Source organism: Falco cherrug, chromosome 7, assembly GCF_023634085.1.
Source record: "Falco cherrug isolate bFalChe1 chromosome 7, bFalChe1.pri, whole genome shotgun sequence".
NCBI lineage: Eukaryota > Metazoa > Chordata > Aves > Falconiformes > Falconidae > Falco > Falco cherrug.
Window position 1 is genome coordinate 73,096,235 of NC_073703.1, and position 19,473 is coordinate 73,115,707.

Consider the following 19,473-nt stretch of genomic DNA (forward strand, 5'->3'; position numbering starts at 1 on the left):
ACAGGTTCAGAACTTCAGCCAGCTCTGGATGGTAAACCCTCAGGAGAGGAAAGAGAAGCCCCACTTTTTTAAGTACAGCTCTGCTTCCCTTAATGTGTCTTCTTGTTAGATTGTGTTGGTAGTCAGATTAAAAGCACATGATTAAACTGTGCTTGTTTATGAAGATATTTGAGGGTTATTTACTGCCTTAAATCCTCTTACGAGTGGGGCACTCTGTTGCCCTGTGGGCAGTACAATGTCGTGACTGGTAATTTTCCTTTTCTTGCCTAGTGTACGGATGCATTTATGAAGGCAAGTGTTGGGTCTTATTGGCGCCGCACAAGAAACCAACGTGTGAAACCCAGGCATTCACTGTTAGAAACAGGAAGAAGCTATGGGCCCTTGCTTCAGATTCTGCAAAAGATGTACCAAGGCTGAGGAAAGTGGCAAAAAGGGAAGAAATGCCGTAGCATAACTTTGGGATGGCAGGTGAGGTTTCCATCAGTGTTCCTCAAACGTAGCAGCCTCATTTGGTTTGCGGATGTGGTGTTGAACTCAAACTGCGAGACTAGTTTCCTTTATTGCGGGTGGTACTGTAGCGCACGTACCTTTCATGTCCCAAGTGAAGTTGCCAAGGCTCTAGTTAAACTTCCGCAGAACCACCTCAAATTTTCCGTAGTGTGTGATTTCCTTCAACAGTCAAGTCCAGGTCTGTGGCATACAATAACCCCTACCCCATTTGGGATCTGGATGTGGTTGATTTTTAATTCAGACTTATCTGCTGTTAGAGATGTTCGGGTTTTGGTCCAAATAGGGAAATGCTGATTGTGTGCATTCTTTTGCTTTTTTCATAGTGTTGTTCCATGTTTAGCCATTTGTTCCTTACAAAAATAATGTATGGGTGTCTATGAAGCTGGAGGTGTTTACGTTCTTGTGGCTGAATGTAGCAGTGGAGCTATCTTGCTGTATTTAAATCAAGAGCAGCATAACGTAACTTCACTTAAAATCTGGTCTTGGTAGGCAGATCCTACCCTGATAAGCATTTAAAACAAACCAAAAAAAATTCAAATCTGTGACAAGGTATAGGTGGAGCACCTGAACTGGTGTAAGGCAGCAATTCTCTCGCTGATATCCACACATTGCAGAGCTGTTGCCATCACGACCTTGAAATAGTGAGCCATTAATGTTAACTACTAGCAGCTTGTGAACCTCACAGTCAAGGTAGAAAATAATTTCCCACTGCCACCTTTTTTTAATTTTCTTTTATGTTTTAAAGTTTCTGATTTGATACTTTCTGATGTATTTGAAACCTGTGTCATATCCTATGTAGTTTGTGACAAATGTGTGGCAGATGGGACTTTTCTGCTTGGAGAGGTAGTGAGATGGAGAGTGGAGAATGGTTTTATGGCACAAGTGTAGAAGTATAAAAAGGGATTAAGAGGCTTGTGTACCTTGCTGCCAGTTCAGTGGCATGAGAATTCCTGTAATGACAAATTCCTTCTGGCTCTGAAGGAATGAACGTGCCAGCCTGCTGAGTTTCCAACCAGAGCAACACTAGCAACGGATGTTGTTCCCAAATGGTGAGGTGGTTGTAAGCTTCATCAGTAGTAGAAGCTGTGGAGAAAGTCACAAATCATCTGCTGTTCTGCAAGTCAAGTGCTTGGCTCTTTTGTCACTAGTGTTGATTTAAGGGTGCATTGCTTATAAATAGCACTTGACCTTTGTAATTCTTCATACTGCTAAGTTCTGGGTGCCATCAGAGAACCACTGTGCTGTGAAGGCCCTGTAAACATACGGCGATGTTTGTGTTTATCCATTTTGCCTTCCCTTAGATGACGTTACTTTGTCATTTGAATCCTTAGTGGCAGGATTTGGGGCTTTATCCTGATCAGGCATCTAAGGGCCAGCTCTCGGCTGCAGCTGCAGCATAAGTATTCAGGTGGTTTGAGCACCAAATGAAACTTCCACTTGGCTGTCATTTTGGCTTTTCCCTTCCTCTTAATTTTTATATTTTAATTAAGAGTTTTAAGTATTTGGCTTCCTTACAGGAAAATACCCCAGTGCTATCCTTGTCCTTTTATGATAAGGCCCTAATCTGGAGGGCAGAAAGCTGAGACCACCAGGAAGATGTTGAGAGGAAGGGGAAGAATGTTAGAGCCATGAGTTGGGTGTTCTGAGATCTGAGGAGATGGAAAAGGTGCCTCCCAGGTAGCTAAAGGGAAGCACAGGAGAGCAGCTGGGAGCCAGAAGTGTGGTGTGGGCATATGGAAGTGCTACGCTGTGGTGTGTTAGGCAAATTATTTCTAGGAACTTTCACATTTGTTGTCATTTCCCAGGCTCCTGAGGTGCAGGAATGCTGGAGGCAAGAAGCTGCCAGCATCAACTATGTGGAAAACGAACACTTCTATCTCCATTTCACTTTCCTCACTTCTGTGTTGTGGTGGCAGGGCAGTACAGACCCGGACCCGGACCCTGACCCTGACCCTGCAAGTACGCAGGCAGCTTGTGTGGCCAGTGCCGGTGTGGTTCTGGCACAGAGGATCAAGCTCTTCATGCTTCAGAGCTGTCAGGCTGACACTCTTCAGCACTCAATGAAGCTCTAAATTGCAGCTAAAGGAAGACAGAAGTTTTGCTTCAGAGCTTGATAATGTCGTTCTGATCCATCCTTTTGCTTGTTCAGTGGCTACAGAAGGGAACCACTGCCTTGGTAGGAGCATCCATTGAGTTCTTCATGTGTGATATTAGAGGATCATTGTGTCTGTTTACGCATGAGATCATTACAGTAGGTGTTTTGAAGATGTTCACGTGTGGTACATAAAACCTTTGCCAGTAAAACAGTAAATCCACACAGTGGGGTCTAAAGCGCACAGATCCAGTGCGATCCTCCAAAGAGCTTTGAAAGTGTCTCCCCAAGGGTACAGACCTGGCTGTTGGTGATTCTGTTGAACTGCCTTTTATAGCAGGTTGCTTGGAGAAGTTGCTATGTCAGAAGTCATCTTCTGGGGGCTGAATGCTGCAAATGGTAGAATGTTTAAGGAAGCAAATGAGTAACCTTCAGACTTGATTTTACTCTTTTAACAGATTGTACACAAATGGGAGGCCTGAGCAGGCTGCTTTTAGCGGGGGAACATGACCTGACTGCACAGGAGGCAAGGAACTCTCTTCTCTCGCTGACCATGAGCCCTCAGTTTCAAATGTGAAGAGGAATATTTGACCCGTGGGAAATGCAACTTCAGATACGTAACCCAGGTGGGACTGCCATGTGAGCCCTGTGATAGGAGCCGTGTATCCCAACCGTGAACGTAGAGGTTGGGCCCAGTTTTTAGCTTGGTTCAATATGAACTCTGCTGACTGATTCTGTGATCGAGAGCAGGCAAGTCTGCCCCCTGAGAGGATGTTGTCGTGGGTGGAAGGGTTGAAATGCAGTGACTGCGTCAACAAACAGGTGGTTTGAAAAGTCTTTTGGGCAAGGATCTGGTACGCTGGTGTAATGCCTTTTCCCTTTACAAAGGTGTCCAGTAAACACAAGTGTTCCTGCATGTGTCCAGTAGCGCAGAGACCTCTGTACTTTCTTTGGACTGATTGTTGTGTAAGATCTGGGGGTTTTGGGACAGTTCTGAAAATTGTTCAAAAGGTGTCTTGGATGTTGGGTGAAATGGGTCATCACTTCCATAAACCTCTAGCCTGTAAAGAAGAGCCATGGATGTAAGGAGATTTTCTTTTTTTCTCTTTTTATTGTTACTGGGAGGAAAAGCAGTGATTAACTATTGACCTGTGATACCCCCAGGTGCAGACTGTGCAGTGCATTTGAGGTGGATCACTCCTGTACTGCCAAGACTGAGCCCAGGCTCCTCAATGCTTTGCACACTGGCACTGGAAGTCCTTGTGCAGCTGTGGGTACTGGCTTTCTGTGCTGCAGTGTGAAAAACACAAAACACTGGGGTTAAGGTTTGCAGAGAAGTGGGAAAAAGTTGATTATTTTGTGCTAGGAAGAGAATGTCCTGTAGTTTTCAAACTTTGAATGTCTCCACTTGGAATTTAAAAGCTGCTTTTAACTCTGCTGCTATGTTTCAGTGGGCGGGAAGGTGTCCGGTTGTCACAGATGATGCGTCCCATCAAGAAGGATCTTTCCCTTCTGAGTTGAGCTTTCTTTGCTTGATGTGGAAAGTGCCTTAAGCTGTACAATTTCAGATGGCAATGAAGGAGTTACATCTACATGGGGATTTAGAGACTAATCCAAAAGTATGTTGCCCTATCGTTTCAGTATATGATTTTTTAAAATCAGGATTTGCTGGGTTTTGAGCAGCAGACCCATTTTGCATGTGCCTACATAAACCCCATTTTCTCAGACAGACACATGCATTATGGTTTGTGATGCAATATTTACTTGATTCGTAAGCCATACTGTGCAATGCTCTTCTGGGCTTGTCGTAGTCCTTTGAAACACAGCCCTGTGCATCAAGGGGGCAAGCTGTGTCATCTGCTTTCCCCCACAACATAGAGCAATGTAACTGTCGTAAGTGCAGGCTGAACAAAACTAGTTGAGGGCTGCTGTTCAAATCATGGCGGGCCAGGAATCAGCCCATGCTTACTAATAAGTTTAATTGTCCTACGCCACCTGAGGGGCAGGACAGTGTCAGGCCATTTTCCCAGGGACTAAAACAGGGGACATGTCTGCTTCTCTCAGAGGGTCCCCTGTGTACAAAGCATCCTTCAGCACAATGTGGGTGCTTGGTGTTCTCAAAAGGACCCAAAGAGATGAAGTTCACTCCTCCTGCCTGCGTGACAGCAGGAATTATGTCTGCAGCTGTGCTTCTGTGCACTTCGAAACTGCCTCCGTTTCTTTGCTTAGCCAACCAGAGAAAAAAGCCAAAAACCCCTAAGCTGAGTTGGCAACAGTGTCTTGCTGTCCTCTCTGAAGGAAGTAATTTACCATCATCTCGCAGCTTGTCAAACGTGCACCAAGTGTGAAGAAGAACATGACGTGCACTGTCCTAAGCTCTCAGCAGGTCAGATTTTGCTGTCCTCTGGAAACTGTCTAGCTCTTCAGTTTTTCTCCACAAAGGACACATTGTTTGGAGTAGTGATGAGGTGGCCCCCCAGATGTCCCAGCTTTGTTTCTAAGTGCTATTGAAGTATTTTGCCTCCTGAAGAGACTGTGTTCCTCATGAGGAACAGTTACTTCGAAATAAAGTGACCCCCTTTCCGTCTAAAGGGATGGAGCTTGAGACTGTGGAGGTGGAGGTGCTTGGTGAGGGAGGCAGTCAGGCAGGGCCAGTCTGGGGTGTGCAGCTGCGCAGGGCAGTGACGGCACCCGTGTGCCTGGCAAATGCTTCTCTCGCAGTGTCGCAGGGAGAAGGTGTGAGGGTGCTGGGAGAGAGCCGGCGCCCCTGGGAATGACAGCAGCTAAAGGTGAGGGCTGGCTGCGTGGGCAGCAAAGGGTGAGCCAGCCACTCCCTTTGCAAATGCAGTGGAGAGGGAGGGAGCCCCTCCATCAGCGCAGCAACGTTTGCTGGGGCAGGGCCGGAGGCACCGGCGCCCAGGGCAGGGCTGGCAGGGGGTCTGAGAGAGCCACTCCGCCACCCCCTTGCTTACTGACCCTGTGGGGAAATCACTTTGGGGGCAGCGATTAAAAAGTGCGTGCAAAGTTTTTAGGTCCAATTGGAACACTGAGAAGGGGTTCGGGGCCTTTCTCAGAGCGCCACACGTTGCATAGTCATGTGTCATACACAGGTTTGGTGACTGGTTTCTCGCTTCTAATGCAAACGCGTATGCATCCTCAGTAGCACTGCTGAAGTGTTTTACAGACTACACATGCTCCCCAAGTGGGATTTTGGCCTCCTTGGGGCAGAACTATTTCAGTTAGAGGTCACCATCTCCCACTGCCACAATTATCTTTGTCCTATTTTAAACTCATTTTCTGTTGATGTCAGTGGATCCCAAGACCTGATCAGCTTGTGTTCTCTTGCAGCCAGAACTTTCCTCATTGGAAGTCTTCTTTTTGCACAACTTAGATAACGGTGCTCTTTTCACTACCTGCTCTTTGTTTCTCACCCCTGCCAAGGCTGCCTCCCTTGATGAGAAGTCCCTTCATTTGTAAATACTTTAGAGAGTGGGTCAGCTCTGTGGAGGTGTCACCTCGACAGAGGGGAAGGTGGAGCGTCAGATCTTTGCATGTGGCAGGGGCTGCATTAACCCTCATCTCCCGCTGCGTGAATGACCGCAGGCAGAGGCACTGTGCAAGGAACATCAAACCTTTAATGAATTAAGAAAGACAGATCTGGTAGAGGGCCGGGGCTGCAGTGGGCAGGTGCAGGTCACACGTCAGAGGGATCTGTGCTCCACACCTTCTCTATCAATATATCAACGGCAACTGGGGCAGCGTGGAGCACCTTGTCTCCTGGTGTTCCTCAGGGTTCTGGCTCGCTTGGTGGGCACATAGTCGCTATTGGATGCCCTCTGCTTGCTGCTGCCCCCCTGCTCCTCACTACAGCCCACTGCTGTGGCATCCCTGTGTGGCTTCCCCTCCCAGAGGGTTCTGGAGCTTTTTGCCACCGGGCACACCACCATCTTCTTCCTCTTCTTGGGTGGCATGCTGCCCCATGGGGACATCTCTGGCATCCCGAGGGTGTCAGCCAATGTGGGGCGCTTGGCCTGTTTACCAGCAGCCTTGCCTGATCTGGGCACCACCTGGCAGGAGGAGATGCCCGGTGGTGGTGGCAAGCGGGTCAAAATGACCCCGGGCTGCCTCTGCAGCACCTCCTCCACCAGCTGGGCCATGCGGGGCGGATGGTGCTGGGGTGCAGTCAGGGGGCTGGCCCGGGGACTGTTCAGCAGGATCTGCTGAGGACTCTCTGGGAGACCCTTGTGGGGACCCTCTGAGCATCCCTTCAAGGGGCTCTCCTCTGAAGTGTCCATAGGACCCTCCTGAGAGGGCTCCATGGGGCTCTCTGGCAGCCGGGTGGGGAAGACCGCTGCCAGACCACCCTGCTTGCCTTTGGCGTCCAGCAGGGGGGATGTTGCCACCCTCTGCCAGGAGGGGTTGGTGTCCTCCTGCATTGCGGCCACCACTTGGTCCTTGGGACAGTTGCCCTCCATCATGCACTCCAAGAAGTCAGGGATCCTGTTGAGGGTGGTGGTCAAGACAGGGACATCAGGGACACCATGGTCGGTGTCCTCGCTGTCCCCCAGCCCTGCCACCAGCGATTGCTCCTTGGAGCAGCCACCCTTTGCCACGTGCTCTGAGAACTCCGGGAACTTGTTGAGGAGGATGGTCAAGCAGGAGCCGCTGAGAACTTCAGGATGCTGTCGAGCCAGGCGAGCGGGTCACTGCTGTCCATGGTGGACGAATGCTCATCCTGAAACTGCAGATTGTCCTCTGCCAGCTCAGGAAAGGCCTCGTTGAAGGCATCTGGCCCCAGCTCGGGCAGGTCAAGGAGATTCTCTGGGCTTGGCGGGGTGGTCACCACTTCTGAAAAAGCAAACGAAGCCAAGCCACCCCCAGGGTGATGCAAGCCTTCCTTGGTGCAGGTCACCCCCTATGGGCTCTGCCACCCTGCAGACCTCACCTTGGTGCTTGGTCCTGCTTCTGCAGAGAGCATATCCAGGGCAGGCTGGCAGGGGGTGGCAGCAGGGACGCCATCCTCACTGGCCACCATGTCGTTGTTAAAGGCCTCCAGCAGCTTCTGGGCGCTGCCAGGATGGGTGCAGAGCACAGGGGAGACCTGCACGCGATGCTGAGCCGCAGGGTGTTGCGGTGGCAGGGGCCCAGCATGGTCAGGGACGTTCAGCACAGTGCAGCCTGTAGGGTAGAGGGGCTGCCCCTGGCCCATGTCCCATGGGCCCAGCCCCACTGGCTGGTGGGGCACAAGTGTCCCCATCACCACTTGCTGTCCCCGGCCATAGGCAGGGGGACAAGGAGCAGGCAGAGGGGGCAGCTGCACACTGCTGGGGAGCTGCAGCACGTGTGGCAGCTGCATGACCTGCCCTGAGTGCCCCAGGGGCCCCTGCACCCCCTGCCAGGTTGCCAGGGCGGGCTGGTGGGTGACAGTGTGGAGCTGGAAAGGCCGAACGGTGATCAGCAGCCCCGGGACAGAGGGCAGCACACCAGCAGTGACCGGTGGCGGCATGGTCAGGGTGCTGAAGCTCATGCCGGGCACCTCTGGTCCTGTCGGCAGCTGGAGGGGGAACCTCTCTGTGGGCAGAAGCGAAGGGGGGTGATGGGGTGAGATGCTGGCCGGCACAGCTGGTTGGGGGTTACCCGAAGGGCAGGAGCACCACGAGGAGCGTGCTGCTCTGTGCCGCGGCAGTTGGCCAGTGTGGCATTTGTTGGGGCAAACAGTGTTCTGGGGTTCCATCTCCATGGTGATCATTATGCCAGCACCTGCGTCAGCCGGCATTGTGACAGTTTGACTTTTAATGACAGAACAACTTCCCAACTCAATGGTTTCCCATCCTGCTGATGCTTTCCTGCCCTCAGTGCTGATTTCCCACCCCCACCATAGTTTCCCATCACAACTGTTTTTTGGTTTGGGAGTTGAGTTTCATGTCAAAGGGGAGTTTTCACCTAAATTTCTGTTGATGTCAGTGTATCCCAAGACCTGGTCAGCTTGTATTCTCTTGCAGCCAGAACTTTCCTCATTTGAAGGCTTCTTTCTGCCTTCTTTCAGCCAGGGCAGGGCTGGGAGGGAGTCTGAGAGAGCCACTCCTCTACTGCCTTGCTTAGGGACCCTGTGGGGAAATTGCTTTGGGGTGGGGGCAATTCGAGAAAAGTGGGACCTCAGAGAAGCATAGTATTACAGGAAACTTTTTAGGGTAAGAGACAGCTATCGCTTTCAGGATGGCTGGCATTCACCATCCTAAATGTGTGTTGCCACGGCTCCCTAAGCAGCGCAGCCTGCAACCTCAGCACGTGCTGACAGGAGTAACGGGGGCTGGAGCGGAGTGGAGAGCCGGCGGCCAGGCTCTGTTATGCTCCTTCAGGAAGAGGAACTTGACGGTACCGCAGAGCTGATGAGATGTCCACTGCCATGATTTTCCCTTTTATAACAAATTCTACCAGGGACGAGCAATGACAGAAAAGGCAGGAATATGGTTACGCCAGTACTTCACAGTCCCTTGAACTTGTAGTTCCAGCGTACTGGATGGGTTGTGCCCAGATTCTTTCTTTTCCAGTGTGTCTGGTGGAAGAGAGGCAGCTCCTGCAACCCTCCAGACTCCCTGGAATTTAACTTCTCATGCTGGCCCTTGGCACTTTGACTCTGGGACTTCCAGTCCCAACTTGATTAGTGTTGCCCAAATGGTTTTCATTGCATCTGTAATGCTTTCTGGCCCTTCTACCCCGCTGAGGATGCCATCAATGTATCGATAGACTGTGAGGCCAGGTGGAATGGTGCTAAGGCTGTGGCCAGAGCATTGTGAGCGATAGTGGGGCAGTGTTTGTATCCTTGCGAAAAACTGTTTGAAAACATACTGAGTCCCGCTCCAGGCAAAGGCAAGCTGGGCTTTTTCTTGTGCGTGGAGCAGAATCACGAGGAATACATCTCTAACATGTAAAGCATCTAAAGCTAACCTAACATCTATGCTAACCCTAATGTCCCACAAAAATCACTGGGTTACTGACAATGAAAGGAGAGAAAACAGCACGGTGAGAACGAAAATATCCCACTAAGTCAATTTTTTTGTCTACCTATACAGCAGAAGTGTTCTTTCGTGTTAAAGTCAGAGTATGTTCTGATTTGCACTGCCCCACTAAATGGTTTTATGCTGGAAAGGTTTACTAAGAAATAATTGTTAGTGTTCTTCCTGGTTATGCACCCACATCTTATAATGAAAAAATTAGATGATAACGTCTTTGCTGTGCTACACTGTTCTATAACTGAGAGTTAGGTTGTGTTTCATTTTAAGCATTCTTAAAAAAATACAGATAGTTACAGCTTTTACTAACAGCACTGCGGCAAATGTGAATTCACAGGTGGGCTTTTAAGCCTCACCTCAGCATGTTTGGTGTAGGAACAAACATTACAAGTACTCTAGTATTTTTGCCAATGCTTTCCTGCACAAATTGTATTAAAAGCATAGATTCTTCTGGTCTTCCATGCAGAAAGTATGGTGAGAATGAATCTGATATTAAAATGACTTCTTCAGATGTCAGAGGTTTATTTAGAAATGTCCACTACCTGTATTTTTTCTTATTTCCTTGCAGCGGGTCGTAACAACCTGCAGAGAAGATATGCAAAGTATGTTATCTCTATTATTGCCATTCCTGGGTTATGATAGAATTTGGCACAGAATTTTAGATCAGTTGCAAAAAGTAGTGCTGGGCCACGCATATTCAGATTGATCCATGATCCCAGGTAGCTGTATGGGATTTGGTAATTTTCTTTAATAAGTAAAGGAAAACTGCGTGTATTATAGAAATGAGAATTTAGTGAGACAAAGGGCAGGTCCAGTTCCTTTTCGACTACTACACAGAGATATTCTAACACATCAAATGAAAAGAATTTCTAAAGAAGTAGACCTTTCTGAGCTGGAGAAGGGGTAGATGAAATAGAAAAGATAGAACTAAAATCTGCAGCAAAATATTGCCTCTAAAGGAAGATGTGTTGGGGTTTTTTTCTTTCACGGAAACAAACGAACAATTACTCTGCGATTCTCCAGACTGGAAATTTGCAAAAAGCTGTGTAGTGTGGTTTTCAGCAGTATAAAAAGCAAAAGCTCTTCAGGGTTTCAAGTACATCTTTGCAACAGCTGTTAAAAAAATGCAAGCATGCAGATTGTTCCATTGTATGAAAACACCTTCATTTACTACTTATTTGTCATACAGGGAATAAACTAGCAGTGACGACTGTTGGAAAGTTTTAGGTGAATAAAAAAATCCTCCAAACCAGGAAAAATACTGTGCTATCAGGTAGCTGCAGCTTTGTTGTGTGAGCTTAATATTCACGTAGAGACTTTTTCTAAATGTGTCACTTAAGGCAGGGATGGCTTCTCATTCTAAAAAGCCATTTGCCTAGAGCAGTCGCTCATGTGCCACATACAGGATTTTTATGCTAACACTATTAAAAAATTTCCCTAGAAAATTTTCCACCTCCTTTGAGTAAATACAACCGATGTCCCTAACTGTCTCAGTTTCATATTCCACCATAGGTTGCTGTATTTCAAAGACAAAGTTAACCAACGGCTGGTTACTAACCGAGGGCTCAAACCAATTTTTGCAGCAGTCAGGTAGAGAGTGGCCATTTAGTCTGGACCCACTGAAGTGCCAATGTAAATATAAACAAAATAAGGTCTATCAAACTTTAGATTCTCTAGCAAAACAACGGAAAGAATGTGAAGAACTACGTCTTGTCTACTGTCTGTTTCCCATATGTGTTGTGATCGGCTCCCTGGAAAACAAGAGGCTGGACTGGTCCTGGCTGTGCCCATGAACTTGCCAGCTGAGTGCTAGGTGGTAGCAAGGAGAGCACTAGAGAAAAGCACAGACCCATTGACCCAGCACCACCGTTCTCATGTTCTTCATGCATGTGAGGCCTGTTAGCCATTGTACTTGTATTTATTCTAACACGGGACATCAGTCAACAGTCACAACACCGGTGGATTACCAGCACTTCCGTCATATGCTTCACATATAGTGTTAAAGGAGAAATTTACACAGACGTGGGTACCACTAGGTTTGCTTTAATCGCCCCTCAGAGCTGGGCCACCGCCCCAGCGAGTGGCAGAGAGCAAAGGGATACAGCACGGCTTATATACACTTATCAAATCATTAGTCAACGTCCGAAGTTTTTAGAAGTTTCCTTTGGTCTTGTCCATTCTGCAAATCCATCACCTGACCCTGTCCCTGTTGATTCATCTATTTGCTTCCAGTCTCTGCCTCGGTTCCAAGCTCCTCCTCGGATCGTGATCTTCTTTCTGCCTGCTTTAACTCACACACTCCTTCAAGCACACTTACAATTCCTATTCACATATACTGATTTTTGTTTCTTGAAACACCTGCGTTTCTGCGAGCACCTGTGTGCACAAGTTGATCATCTGTTGTTTCTCTGTTCTCCCAGTGATTAACTGGACTGGGTGTTAAACCAGCCTTGGATTAGGGCTACACTAGGGACAAGGCCTGGTTCTGCCACTTAGCTGCTTTAGCACTTTAAATTTCTGAATTCAAATTTTCTTTAACAAGCAATACCAGAACAATGGAGAACAATTAACAATGGTTTGGTCACTGCTGTGACAAAATAATGACAATTATTATTTCTGGTGTAGGTTGCTGTATGTCATATTTATGAAACTAGGATTTTCTGGAAGAAAAATGTTCTATTTCACACCCACAGATGAGCTCACTGAGATGAGCATCCACGTTTTAACAAGCCTTTACATCAAAGGCTGTAAACGAGTGTCAGTCTGCACAACCAGCTGGGAATCTTGTGTTGTTCCAGGCACATATTTTTGTCCCGTTCAATACCTTGTCTGTGTTTGCCTTTTGTCTGTCCTGTGCTTTCCTGCTAAAGATTTATAGGCTTCAGTCTTCTGATACTGCTCCAGCTCCCGCATCTAATGCTCCTTATCTCTATCTGCTCCATCAAGGTGTTGCTGAAACAAAGAAGTCCAAGAGTACCAGGGAGTTGCCTCCCCTTCAGGAGGAAAGGAAGCAAAACAACTTGCCAGATGAAGTGCTGGTCCATTTCACCTATGCAAACAGGAAAGGAGTGAAGAAACAATGAGAATGTATGTGAGATGCAAAGACGCAGGATTTCTGGATAATATTACTGTATTCTGGTGTGTGTCGTGTCCGTGTCTCCCCACCCCCCCTCCTTTCCCTTTTTTTTTTTTAATTCAAATCACTATTCTGTTAACTCTTTTTTTTTTAGGTCAAGCTTTAACGTTCAGATCTGTAACAGCAGGGTTCCAATACACCCTTGTTTTTTTGCCCCACAGAAAAAAATGCACTACCATTCTACAACCACACACTTTTCCCATCTGAGAGGCGAACAAAACATCATGGCTATTGGAAAAGAGTAGCATAAAGATAAAAGAGCCTAGGTGATATCAATTTAAGCTATCTACGTTTAGGTTAAAAGAAAACTTCAGGCGAGGAAGAAAAAAAATATTTCACACGTGCATAATAGAATGAGCTTAACTGGAGAACTCTTTAGGGGGACCAATGAACTGAAAACCATTTAAGGAGTGGTCACAACACTTGCTAAAGGGATCTTTTCCAGAAAAAAAAAAAAAAGTTGTTGAGCAAGTTTTTCATCCAATGAGTTTAAAATTCAATGGAAATAAGTATTCAATCTGAGCGAACATTAGTCACTGGGCATGCCTTTTTATTTTCATTACGTCATCACAAGAATACATGCAATAGTTATAAATTTCGTGCATTTGCAAACCTGTTTTGATGCTGCTGAGGACACAGTTAACATTCTAGATTGGGGTGCAAATTTAGTGATGCTGGGTTTGCATTTCTTTTGGACACTGTATTCTGCCAGAAGACATTAGTTCTTCTCTTCTGTCTCCAGCAATGTGCTGCTGACAGAGTACAGTAACCGACTCAAAAACAGCAGAAGTTTTTCCTCAGCTTGTGTCTTGGATGGATTGTTTTGAATCAGTAAGGAGGAGTTCTACTCTACTACCTGTAAGTAGATGTCCTAGGTTTTCTAGCACAGATCTATACAGTTCTTTAAATATTTCTTTATATATATATATTTCTTATAAAACTTAAACAAGAAGAATGATTTTTAGGGTGTTTGCTGTATAACTATAGTAATGGTCTTTTTCTAGGGGAGACTCGCTATTTGGTCAGCTCAACCAGTCCTTATTTCAGTCAATTCCGGTCAGCTCAGCGGTCCTTATGCTCACCAAACACAACAAGAAGTAGCAGGACTGCAAGGCTGGAACAGGGGAAGCGCGAGACTTTCCCTTCAACTGTTGTATCGGACAACTAGTTTGCTGTTGCTGCAGCTCAGACACTTTTCCGCTGGGTTGTGGGACACTCACCCACACACAGTAGTATACTATGACTCCACCACTTGCTTCGAGAACGACTTCATAGTCGTTAGCTAACCAAAACCAGGCTTACGCAGCATTTTGGCTGCCGACAAGTGCAAAAGGCAGCAGTTCCGCATCTCGCCCCAGAAAGTGGGCAGCACAGCTCTTGTGGTGCGCTCCACATGGCTACCAGGGCAAAGTGAGAAGCACCACCACGAGAAGAAGCACCAGCTGCCCGTTCAGAGCTGCGGCGGGCGGGGGCTGGGCTGCCGTTCCACGCCGGGCCAGGGCTCGGTGCCGCCGCAGGCTCCCCTCAGCCTGCCGGCCCCGGGGCTCTGCGGGGGCTGCCCGCGGGGTGCGGGCTGTGCCCACAGCGGCTGCCTGGGGGGGGCTCGGTCCCGAGGCGAAGCTGCTGGCCGAGAGCAGCTGCCGCTCGGTGTCACAGCCCCCCGGCCCGCCGCTGGCTCTGCCCTGCAAAGCACTGCACTTGCTTACAGACGCCCTGCCGAGAGCAACCGAGCTGCCCCTCCGACCGGCTGGCCCAGCGGAAAGCAAATCCTCGCCGGAGGGTACCCACTGCCGGGGGGCGGGGGGCGGGGGGGGGGGAGGAAGGGAGGCAGGCGGAAGAAAGACCCCACTCCCTTGTCCCACCTTTCAGCTCTGCCGCGTACCCTGCACCCCTTCACTCTGGTAACGGCTCACTTTCCCGTCACAGGGAGTGGCTATGAACTCAAGAGCTCGTAATGGCTTAGTGGTGCAAGGGGAAACCTAGCGTGAGCTTCTCCTAAGCCACATATTTACACCGCTCGTTTTTCCCTACTCAAAAAGGGCAGTCTTGCAAAGTCTCTTCTCTTTTGTAAAAAAATAATTTAAAGGTGCTGTTACTAACAGCTGCTTCCAAATGCAAACAGAGCAAAAGCACCCCTATTTCCCACAGCAAAACGGAATGCATCATACGCAAAGGATTTAACAATTTGAGCCACGTGGGTGCTTTTGCATACAGAGGCAATAAGTATGAGTGCCCGGGCTGCGAGTGGGCAAAGGGCAGAGCGCAGGGAACCCCGCAGCCGCAGCGAGCACTCCCGGGGCCCGGTGGTGTAAACTGGGCTGAGACCCCGCCCAGTGCTCGCCCGGCCAGTGCTCAGCACAGGGCTGGTGGGGACCTCCTGCCACCTGGCGACCAAACGTGGGTACTGCACCCGCCCGGGACCTAGACCCCTGGGACCAGGACCCCCAGCGGCTCGGGACCGCGACCGGGACCCCCGTGGTTCGGAACCGGGACCGGGACCCCGGGGATTGGAACCCCCGAGGCTCTGGACCGCGAACGGGACCCCGGGGACCGGGACACCCTGCGGCTCAGGACCGGGACCCCCGCGGCTGGGGACCGGGACCTCCGCGGCTCGCGACCGGGACCGGGACCCCGAGGACTGGAACTCCCGAGGCTCCGGACCGCGAACGTGACCCCGGGGACCGTGACAGCCTGCGGCTCGGGACGGGGCCGGGACCCCCACGGCTCGGGATGGGGAACCCCGCGGCTCGGGACCGGGACCGGGATTCTTGCAGCTCAGGACTGGGACCTGGACCGCTGGGACCCGTGACCCCCGTGGCTTGGGACCGAACCGGGACCCTGGGGACTGGGACCCCCGTGGCTCGAACCCGGACCGGGACCCCGGGGACCGGGACCCCCGCGGATCGGAACCGGGATCCCAGGACCAGGACCCCCCGCGGCTCAGAACCGGGACCTCCACGGCTTGGGACCGCGAACGGGACCCCGTGCACTGGGACACCCTGCGGCTCGGAACCGGGACCAGGACCCCCGCGGCTCGGGACCGGGAACCCCGCGGCTGGGACCGGGACTGGGACCACCGCGGCTCGGACTGGGTCTGGGGCCAAGAACCCGGGACCGTACCCCTGCACCTCAGACCAGGAACCGGGACCGGGATCCCCGCGGCTGGGGACCGAGACCGGGACCGGGATTCTCGCAGCTCAGGACTGGGACCTGGACCGCTGGGACCCGTGAACCCCCCAGCTCTGGATCGGGACCCGCGCGGCTCGGGACTGCGACCGGGGCCCCGAGGACCCCATGACCGGGATCCTCGGAACTGAGACCCCTGCAGCTCGGACCAGGGACCGGGACCGGGACTCCCAAGACCGGGACCCCTGCGGCTCGATACCGGGACTGGAACCCCCACGGTTCAGACCGAGACCGGGACCGGGACCGGGATTCTCGCAGCTCAGGACTGGGACCTGGACCACCGGGACCCATGAACCCTTTGGCTCGGGACCACGACCGGGACCCCTGTGACCGGGACCCCCGCAGCTCGGACACGGACCGGGACGTCGGGGACCGGGACCCCAGCGGCTCGTGACCGCAACCGGGACCCCTGTGACCAGGACCCGGGTGGCTCGGGACCGCGACCAGGATCCTCGTTACAGAGACTCCCGCGGCTCGGAGCAGGAACTGGGACCCGGACCCCCGGGACTGGGACCCCCATGGCTCAGGACCGAAGCGGGACCCTGGGGACCGGGACCCCCGCGGCTCGGGACCTGGACCCCCTCGGCTCGGGTCTGGGACCTCCGCACCGCGGGGACCAGGACCCCCGCGGCTCGGGACCGCAACCGGGATCCTCGGAACCGAGACCTCTGCGGCTCATACCAGGGACCTCCGGACCCGGACCCCCGGGACCCGGACCCCCGCGGGTCGGACTGAGACCGGGACTGGGACCGGGATTCTCGCAGCTCAGGACTAGGACTCGGACAACTGTAGCCTGGGACCCCCGCGGCTCGGGACCGGGAACCGGGACCCCCGTGGCTTGGACCGCGTCTAGGGCCATAACCCCGTGACCGGACCCCTGTGCCTTGGACCAGGAATCGGGACCGGGACAACCCGCGGCTCGGGTCCGGGACCTGGACCCCTGCGGCTCGGGACCGCGACCGGGATCCTCGGAACCGAGACCCCTGCGGCTCGACCCAGGGACCGGGACCCAGACCCCCGGTTCTGGGACCCTCGAGGCTCAGACTGGGACCGGGACTGGGACCGGGATTCTCGCAGCTCAGGACTGGGACCTGGACCACCGGGACCCGTGACACCTGCGGCTCGGGACCGGGACCCCGCCGGCTCGGGACCGAGACCGGGCCTGGGACCAGGATTCTCGCAACGCAGGACTGGGACCCGGACAACTGTGGCCCGTGACCCCTGCGGCTCGGGACCGGGAACTGGGACCCCAGCGGCTCAGACCAGGTCTGGGGCCAAGACCACGGGACCGGACCCCTGCGCCTTGGACCAGGAACCGGGACCGGGACCCCCGCGGATCGGGACCGAGACCGGGACCCGGACCCCCGGGACTGGGACCCCGCGGCTTGGACCGAGACCGGGCCTGGGACCGGGATTCTCGCAGCTCAGGACTGGGACCTGGACCACCGGGACCCGTGACCCCCGGGGCTCGAGACCGAACCGGGACCCCCGCAGCTCGGACCGCCCTGCGGCTTGGACCCGGACGGGGATCCCAGGGATCGGGACCCCCGTGGCACGGGACGGGGACCTCCGCACCCCGGGGACCGGGACCCCCGCGACTCGGAACCGGGATCCCGGGACCAGGACACCCTGAGGTTCGGGACAGGGACCCACGTGGCTCAGGACCGGGACGCCGGGGACCGGGATCCCCGCAGCTCGTGACTGGGACCAGGACCCCGAGGACTGGAACCCCCGAGGCTCCGGACCGCGAACGGGACCCCTGTGACCGGGACCCCCACGTCTCAGGACCGAGACCTCCGGTCCCCGGCGACAGGGACCACGTGGCTTGGGACCGGGACCTGCGCGGCTCAGGACCGCGACCGGGATCATCGGAACCGAGACCCCCTGCGGCTCGTACCAGGGACCTCCGGACCCGGACGCCCGGGACCTGGACCCCTGCGGCTCGGACCGAGACCGAGACCGCGACCAGGATCCTCGGAACCGAGACCCCTGCGGCTCGTACCAGGGACCCGGACCGGGACCCCCGGGACTGGGACCCCCGCGGCTCGGACCGGGACCGGGATTCTCGCAGCTCAGGACTGGGACCCGGACAACTGTAGCCCGGGACCCCTGCAGCTCGGTACCGGGAACCGGGACCCCTGCGGCTCGGACCACGTCTAAGGCCATAACCCCGGGACCGGACCCCTGCGCCTTGGACCAGGAACCAGGACCGGGACCCCCGCAACTGGGGACCGAGACCGGGACCCGGACCCCCGGGACTTGGATCCCCGTGGCTCGGACCGAGACCGGGACCAGGACTGGGATTCTCGCAGCTCAGGACTGGGACCTGGACCACCGCGAGCCGGGACCCCCGCGGCTCCAGACCGAACTGGGACCCCGGGGACAGGGACCCCCGCTGCTCGGGACCTGGACCAGGACCCCCGCGACTGGGACCCCCCGCAGCGCGGGACCGTGAACGAGACCCCTGTGACCATTACGCCCGCGTCTCGGGACCGGGACCTCCGGACCCCGGCGACAGGGACCCTGCGACTCGGGACCGGGACCTGCACGGCTCGGGACCGGGACCGGGACCCCAAGGACTGGAACCCCCAAGGCTCTGGACCGCGAATGGGACCCCAGGGACTGGGACACCCTGTGGCTGTGGACGGAGCCGGGAGCCCCGCGGCTCGGGACGGGGTACCCCGTGGCTCGGGACCAAGACTGGGACCCCCGCGGCTCGGGACGGGACTGGGGCCAAGACCACGGGACCGGACCCCCGCGGCTCGGACTAGGGACCGGGACCGGGACCCCCGCGGCTGGGGACCGAGACCAGGACCTGGACCGCCGGCACCGGGACCCCCGCAGCTCGGGACCGAAGCGGGACCCCGGGGACCGGGACAACCCGCGGCTCGGGTCCGGGACCTGGACCCCCGCTGCTCGGGACTGGGACCCCTGCGGCTCAGGACCGCGACCGGGATCCTCGGAACCGAGACCCCTGCGGCTCGAACCAGGGACAGGGACACAGACCCCCGGGACCAGGATCCCCGCCGCTCGGACCGGGACCGGGACTGGGATTCTCGCAGCTCAGGACTGGGACCTGGACCACCGGGACCGTGACCCCCGGGGCTCGAGACTGAACCGGGACCCTGGGGACTGGGACCCCTGTGGCTCAGACCTGGACGGGGACCCCAGGGACCGGGACCCCCGCGGCGCGGGACGGGGACCTCCGCACCCTGGGGACCGGGACCCCCGCGACTCGGAACCGGGATCCCGGGACCAGGACACCCTGTGGTTCGGGACAGGGACCCACGTGGCTCGGGACCGGGACGCCGGGGACCGGGACCCCCGCGGCTCATGACCAGGACCGGGACCCCGAGGACTGGAACCCCCAAGGCTCCGTACCGCGAACGGGACCCCGGGGACCGGGACACCCTGCGGCTGGGGACGGGACCTGGACCCCCGCTGACCGGGAACTGGGACCTCCGCGGCTCGGGACCGGGACCCCAGGGTCGGGGACCCCCGCGGCTCGGGATTTGGACCCCCGCGGCTCGGACCAG